Consider the following 7665-nt stretch of genomic DNA (forward strand, 5'->3'; position numbering starts at 1 on the left):
GCCTCACACGGCACCCAAATCCACTGTGGCCGTGGAGCCTACAGACCTGCAGTGAGGCCTCACTCACCATCACCAGGACCCCTTCCAGACCCTTAGGGATGAGAGACACTCCTCCGTAACCCTGGGGGGTGGGTCGTCTGGTTCAGCTGTTAGGTCAATCCCTTTAAGTCATGGGAGGAATGGTCGTGCGTTGGTGAAGATACAGGGAGGGCACCTCACCTGGGCGGGCACTGCCATCGGGGCACAGGCGGCCTGCCTGTGTGCTTAATGAGCACCGCGGGTTCCTTGACATCGCCTGCTCCGTTAGGGCCCCCCGGGAGCAGGTGCGAGCTACACTCCAGGGCTGCGTGGCCTTCACGGTCCGCAGTCCCACATGGTCCGCCTGCAGCCGCCTGCGGGGGTGAGCTGAGCGGGCGCCTTAGGGGGCGGTGCCTGGGGCAGGAGAACCTGCAGCATCGCCCACCTGGAGGCCAGAGGCCGGGACCAGCAGGACCCCGACACGAGCCGGGCCGCGCTCCACCCAAACGGCCTCCGGCCCGGGCAGTGGCGGCCCCCCGCAAGCCAATCCCATTAGGGCGCCCACGTCGTCCGTGAGCTCGAAAAGCGTTTTCTCTGTCTCCCAACTTTTCCAGAGTCGGACGCGCGCGAGCTAAAAATAAACGTGCGTTAAACGTGTTTTGGAAACGAGTTCGGGCTATAAATAAGTTTATAACCAGAGAGAAGGCATCTGGCTGCCCAGCCTCGTGCCGCGGCGGGACCCCGCTCGCAGCTCTCTGGGGGGGGAAGCACTGTTTTCTGGACGGTTCTTGAGTTCCGCTCAAACCACGGAAGCAGGACTCAGGCTGCGGCGTCCTCGTGCCCCTGAGCCCCCGAGCGTGAAGGTGCCAGAGACTCCAAGGACCGTGGGGGCGATGCTGTGTTCCGCTCCCGCCAGGACTCCGCGTTCCGGAGAGCCAGAGTTCCTGGCGTGGACTATTATGTATTTTATTTTTTAGGGGTTACAAATACTGCTTGGAGACAACTTGCAAAGCCCAGGCCCAGGATAAAGGGAACCATGTCTCCTCTTCCACGTCCCGGGCCGCCGCTCACAGAAGACGGGAAGCATAGGGGTTCCTTCGTCCAGATGTGAATAACCACGTCTGAGGGCCGGTTGCTGCACATGGGGTGAGGGTAGAAACGGGGAGGAAGGCAATCACGTGCAGGCTCTGACGCCGGGAAGGGCTCCGTTCGACAGGACGTGGGGGCTCCTCTCAGCTGCATGCTCCAGAAGTGGGCTGGAGACACAAAACAGAAGGAATTAGCCCGAAAATGTGGGTAACGGTCCCAGGCCCAGAGTCCCAGCCAGGGGGCGGGTCCTGAGGCAGGAGTGAGGCGTGCGTGCCCAGGGACAACCAAGGCTCTGGGCTGGGGCCTGAGGGCGGCAGGTGCGCCTTGCCGGTCCGTTCGGGCTCGTGGGGATGGGACAGGGAGCCCCCGGGAGGAGCTGCCCCCACGGGACACCTTGCCGTCGGTACTGTTAAGAGGGAACAAGAAGAAACCTGCCAGTTCCTCAAGGGTTAAACACGGAGGTGGCCTGTGACCCTATGGGGGTGACGGCGGGCGTGACACGGGAGCTGCATGTGTGCACAGGTGTGTGAATGTCTAAACGTCCGACCTGCGCAGGAAGGAGTTATGGGCAGGTGAGCAGGTGTCACGGGCGGGATGGGGGCATCCCCAGGATGCACGTCCACATGCCAACTTCCAGCACATGGAGCGGAAGGGACGCGGCCAGCAGCCTGGGGACGCCTGGGGCCCCAGACGCTGGAAGAGGCCGCTGGGACCCTCCCTGGAGCCTCCGGAGGGAGCGCGGCCCGCCTGGACCTCAGACTCTGCTCGCCAGACTTTGGGGAGCAAAGGCAGCCCAGAGTGGTGAGCGCCGTGTCCAGCACGAGTCCTCAAGCGGCACCTCGGGGCGTCTTGAGACAGACTGGTCAGACCGGCGGCCCCGAGCACCACAGCCCGTCGGGGCTGCTGATCCCCGGGTTCGAGAGCCCCCCCAAGCCGGGCCCATCCGTCTGCGTGTCCTCGCCAGCAGCCCGCGTGGAAAGAATGCCCTTGCGGAGGACAGCTGAGTTAAGTCTTGTTTTGGCAGCACATAACTCGGGTTATTTTAAGGGCTCTTGTTCATGCCCCAGAGGTTATGTACCAGCAGATTGCAGGAAATCACAGCCACGCATGGCATTAGGGCCGCATTACTGTCTGGCTCCAGAATCCGAGGTATGTAATTAACTCCTAATCCCCGGCGTCCAACCCCCGTCGGGAACTTCCATGACAGAAACGCGCTGTCTCACGAGCCGTTCCGGGGTCGCGGGGGCACAGAGCTCCACTGGGTTTGAGCAGACGCCGCCCCGGGCGGACACATCCACGCCGCGCCAGGCCCACCGCACACACGGAGCGAGGTGGAGTCAGGTGTTGGCAACAGGCGACCGGCTCCATCTCCTCGCATGCTGCCCTGGCGGCGCGACGGCCAACCTCCCAGACTTGGTGGCATTTCTGAGGTTCAAGGGCAGCAAGAGCCTCGCTAGGAGCCAGACAACGTTCCCACGACCACCGGGGACGAGGCGGGCTCAAGAAGCAACTGGCCTGCACAGGTTGTGAACTCTTCGGTCCAGTTGTCGTTTTCGCGGAGTCAGAACTGGGTTACCTGAGAGGAGCAGGTTGTGCACTTCAGTTTCCTTTCTGACCCACTTTAAACCCAGCCCTGATCCCGTTGTGCGACACAATGCAGGTTCTTTCCCGGAAAATGCACAGAGACAATGGGCCCTCCAGTCTTTGAAAAGGAGCGCGCATGTGGAGTTTGGGTGTCCTTCCAGACTTGGGGATGAGAGAGAGAGAGAGACAGAGACAGAGACAGAGACAGAGACAGAGAGAGAAAGAGAGACAGAGACAGAGAGAGAAAGAGATGATGGAAGGATGGATGGATTGACAGACATGATGGATGGGTGGATGGATGGATGGATGGATGGATGGATGGGGGGATGGACAGATAGATAATAGATATAATGGATGGATAATAAGATAGATAGATAGATAGATAGATAGATAGATAGATAGATAGAGGAATCAATGGATGGATAGGTCGGTGCATGGATGGATAGATGGTTGGATGGATGGATGGATGGATGGATGGATGGATGGATTAATCGATGGATAGATGTGATGGGTGGATGATGCATGGACAGAGAATAGATGGATGGATAGATGAGTTGATGGATGATATGACGGAAGGAGGGATCGATGGATGCACATAGATAAATGGGTGATAGATTGAAAGCAGGTGTGTTTCCTCTGCTCCGCTTGTTTACAGCGCACACGTGCACACACGGAAAGATGGTAAAGAGTGTCTGAGGCTGTACATGTGCGTTTGCGCTGGCGCAGAGATGAGCAGAGTCCCTGATCCGTAGACACAAAAATTAGAGGCATCATGATTATGTATCGAATCTCCCATAACCTCAGATAACACGCGTGCGTAACACGGAATACAATCATATCATGTAATTACATGATACGTGAGTGTGTGCTACACGGCACCGCATAGCATACACGTATCTGCCTTGTAGAGCGTGTAATTTTAGGAAACACGAGTATCCCTAGCCCATAAAAACACAATGTAGTAGGCCTGATGGCATGTAATCTGGTTTCTCCTTTTGCGTTATTTTTATAAGCCGTGAGTTGTGAAGACGGCTGTCAAGTTTCCCATCTGGATTTCAACTCCACACCTGCACCGTGAGGCGAATTACTCCTGCAGTGGACCCTCCCCAGTGGGTCTGTGGACGCAGGTGGGGTCTGTGGACAGGTGGGGTCTGTGGACAGGTGCCCTCCTTCCCACTGGGGTCACGGCTGTGTCTGGCCGGTTGGCGATTTCCCGAGCCTGGCGGGACAGGGGTTCAGGCCCCCAGGATGGTGAGCTCAGCTGAAGGCAGGTGCTCCACCGATGGAGCCCCCCAGGTGCCCCTTGAATCTGCAGGTGTTCAGGGCGAGCACGACGGGGGAGGTTGCTGCAGGAGGGTGCTGAAGCGAGCTCTGGGCACTGACCGCGCAGGAGCTCCTGCTGCAGACACCAGGCCTCCGTGGACCTGACCCCACAGCGTGGGTGCACGGGAGCACTGGGACTCTGCACCCACCTGCAGCAGTTACAGGTTTGCCCTGACAGGTGACACCCCGCAGCCGTCGGAAGCAGCATGCCTTCCGCAGGTCGTACCCGAGGTGTGTGAGGGCCGCAGGAAGCCTGTGCCTCGCCCCGGGACACTGTCCCAGTGCACAAGTGGGCCCCGGTGGCCGCCAAGCCCGCAGCGTCTCCTGGAAGCCTGTGCATCGAGCGGCAAAGTTATTTCTGGCCACGGCACAAGGGGCGTGGAGGGCAAGGGTCTAAAAACACCCCATGCAGAGCGCGGCCCACACCTGCCGGGCACGCCTGCGCGCCTGTCGCCTGACAGCGGCTGGCCGGAGCCGCTCTATTTCTGGGGAGCAGGTGCAGGAAGGACGACAGGCCCCGTGCTGCCCGTGTGGGCGGCGACACTCAGGCATTCGCCCCCAGGTTAACAGGCTTGCGTCTTGGCCTTGGCGCGCACATACACCCTGCGGTGTCAGGGTCTGTGCCCCACCTGGGTCGCGGGGTGACAGTCGGCACAGGCTGCTGTGGGGCTCAGGGCGCCGGCTTAGGGGTCTCCCCTCCTCGCGACAGGTGCTTCTTGGTCTTTCCGCGACCCTGGAGGTGGCTGGTCCCACCCTTTTCCGGGCTCGCCAGCTGGCCGGGAGGACGCGCCCCTCTCGGCATTCAGAAAATCTGCTGGGGTCTGGGCCCCCGCGAGAGCGCAGGCCCCGCACCTCCCATGCAGCACACTCACGTCCGGACTCCGGCTCTCCTCTCCGGTTGCTAAGGCAGGGCTGCATCCGACAGCCGACGACCCCCTGAGGTCCCCCTGCCTTGGGTCTGGGTCCCCATCCCGGCCCTGCCCGTGGTCCCGTCAGAATGCAAGAGACACTCAGGACCCGAGGAAAGTCAGTGCAGGCAAATGCAGACTCGCAGCTCCCCGGCATGAGCGGGGGCCACGGACAGCGCGTTTTATGCTCCCTCTTTTACTGCAAAAGTGTGCGTTTTGGTGAACCTGAAATTGAGAGAAAACCTCCACCTTTCCTCCCTCCTTCCACATGGAATCAGGTCGTCCTGGGAGCTGGGAGCTGGTGTCTCCGTTCTCACAGAGAGACGGTCTGGTTTAAGAGGAGCACACGTGAGCACCATTCTTGTCCTACAGGAATAAGCTGTCGTGTCTGGGCATTTCGACGCTCCTGTGGGCCACGTGTTGTGTGCTGGGTCCCGGGGACGCAGAAGTCAGTGAGGTGTACCTTGGAGGAGCTCCCAGTCTGGGGGAAACAGGAGAAAAGGTGGTTGACACGCTTGGGGACTGTCGACCACGTGGGTGAGGTGGGCGGGCAGGCCAGGGAGGAGGAGGAGGTGGGTGACAGGGTGGGAGCCCACCTTGGATGGAGGACACAGCCCCGGCAAAGGGACGTAAATGGGAACCGAAGCATGTGTGCAGTTCCCGTGTGTGGTTCGGGGCCGAAGTGCACATGTCGCGGTCCCAACCCCCAGGACCTCAGCATGCGAGGTCTTACAGGGGTCACCAAGTGCAAATGAGGTTGTTCATGTGGGCCCTGCCCCAGTGGCCTGGGGTCTGCATAAGGAGGGGACGTTTCGATGTGGGCACGGGCACACACGAGCACGGAGGCAGAGATGACGGGGGATGTGTCCACACACCACGGGACGCCGGGAACCACTGGCAGCTCCAGCTGGGAGAGGAGCAGCTCTTCCCTCGGAGCCCCCAGGACGCGCCCATGCTGCCCCTTCTGGATCTCAGACATCTGGTCTCCACAGCCGGGGAGGATGGATTCCTGTGGCTTTCAGATCCCCCTCCGTCCCCGGGTGCATTGCTTACGGTCGCCCCGGGGACATGGGTGCGAAGCCCCACATACCTACATTCCCAGGTATGAGGGCAGCTGTGGGTGCGGCGATACGAGGAGACACACGCCCCAGTGTCCGGCGATGCTCCAAATGTGCGGATGCTCCGGGGAACTGAGGGTCCTGGCAAATCCCCCCCCAGTCTCTATATTTCCCGCTCACGTTTCTGCTGTGTGGGATGAAGCGTCGTTCACATTCTGCAAAGTGGCAAGGTCAGCGATGCTCCGTCCCGGCTGTCGGGGGCTGGGAAAAGTCCGTGGTCGCCTTGGGAGGTACTTTAGCTGGGTATGGAATCACAGGCTCACAGTTGTGTCTCTTCCAGAACCTGAAAGCTGTTGCTCCACGGCCTTCTCACCCGTGTGGTGTCTGGTGCAAAATCCTGGTGGCTCAACGGTTGAGGATCCGCCTTCAGCTCAGGTCGTGAGCACCCACCCCCTGTTGCAGTGCACCCCCCCGGGGGAGGGGAACCTCGTTTTGCCTGCTGCTGGGGCCCCAGCCCCTACGACAGTGCCTGGTGCAGAGGAGCTTTCAACTACATATGGGTGGCATCAGAGCCACGGGGCTGGGGCACGGGCCGCTTTCACTGCTGAGATCCCGTGCTCCCGAATCCCTCCTTGCCGTCCAGGCCAGCGGCAGTAATTTGGAGTAGAGGCGACTTGGAAGAAGGGATGTTCATTCACACGTTTACACGAGGTGCTGTCCCAACCATCTCCCCACCCGTGGACGTCATGAAATCCTATTACATCGTGTAGTTTTCAGCATTCTGGAACATTCTTTTTTAAAATTGATTTGTTAATTTTAAATATTTTACTTATTTATTCATGAGAGACAGAGAGAGCGAGGCAGAGACACAGGCAGAGGGAGAAGCAGGCTCCATGCAGGGAGTCTGACTTGGGACTCGAGCATTCTGGAACATTCTGAAGAGACGTGGGGCTACTGGGATGAGGGCCCTGTCGTCTTGGGGGTGAGTGAGGGGTGAGCCGTGTCCACACGGCTCCATCCTCCTAGCTGGGAAAAGCTCAGCTCAGAGTGTCGTTGCTCAGCACTGCCGCCTGCCCATGCCCCGTCTCAGGAATAAAGTGTTTGTGCGTGTGTGTAGCTGTGTGTGCGGGTCTGTGATTGCGTGTCTCTGTGCGAATGTCCTTGCCGCCTCGTCCCCCGTGGAGAGAGCGCGTCTCCGAGGCGGACTTGAGTCGTCCCGGCCCCGCGCGTCGGCTCCGGAGGCAGGAGGTTTGTGCGGAATGCTGACTGTTCCCCCAAGAAGAATGACCCCAGATCCGCGGCAGCTGTTTCATTACAGCTCGGAGCGACGCAGACTTATTTAATAAATAGAAGAATTTTTTAATCAAGTCATGAGACAGGATGTATAAACTTTATTATTGATTACACGTTTGTAAAAGCTTTCTCAATAAAGCAGGCTTGCTCCCCTCTGTCAGGTTTCTATTAGGCAATTTAATCTGTGTAACTCTTACTTTATACGGTTCTTTCTGTTTTATTACTTCGTATTACACTACATCTTTGTGGCCACAAATTGAATAGCATAATTGTTTTTTCTTCTTGGGACCCCCCTCTCCAAAAAAAAAAAAAACCTACAAAAAACCCTGTGCTTTTTGTTCCAGGAGGTAATAATTTTAGACAAAACGTAACCATTTTAATGGGGAAAAGTT

The 7665-nt window shown here is 58.6% G+C and overlaps 1 long non-coding RNA gene across 1 annotated transcript; it reads left to right on the forward strand.

The window, feature by feature from the left end:
- Positions 1–5293: 5293 nt before the first annotated feature.
- On the forward strand, positions 5294–7427 carry LOC140596162 (uncharacterized). The gene is made up of 3 exons (XR_011998179.1): positions 5294–5424; positions 6025–6210; positions 6321–7427. It is a non-coding gene; the product is annotated as an uncharacterized lncRNA (long non-coding RNA).
- The last annotated feature ends 238 nt before the right edge of the window (positions 7428–7665 follow it).

This window comes from Vulpes vulpes, chromosome X (assembly GCF_048418805.1).
Source record: "Vulpes vulpes isolate BD-2025 chromosome X, VulVul3, whole genome shotgun sequence".
NCBI lineage: Eukaryota > Metazoa > Chordata > Mammalia > Carnivora > Canidae > Vulpes > Vulpes vulpes.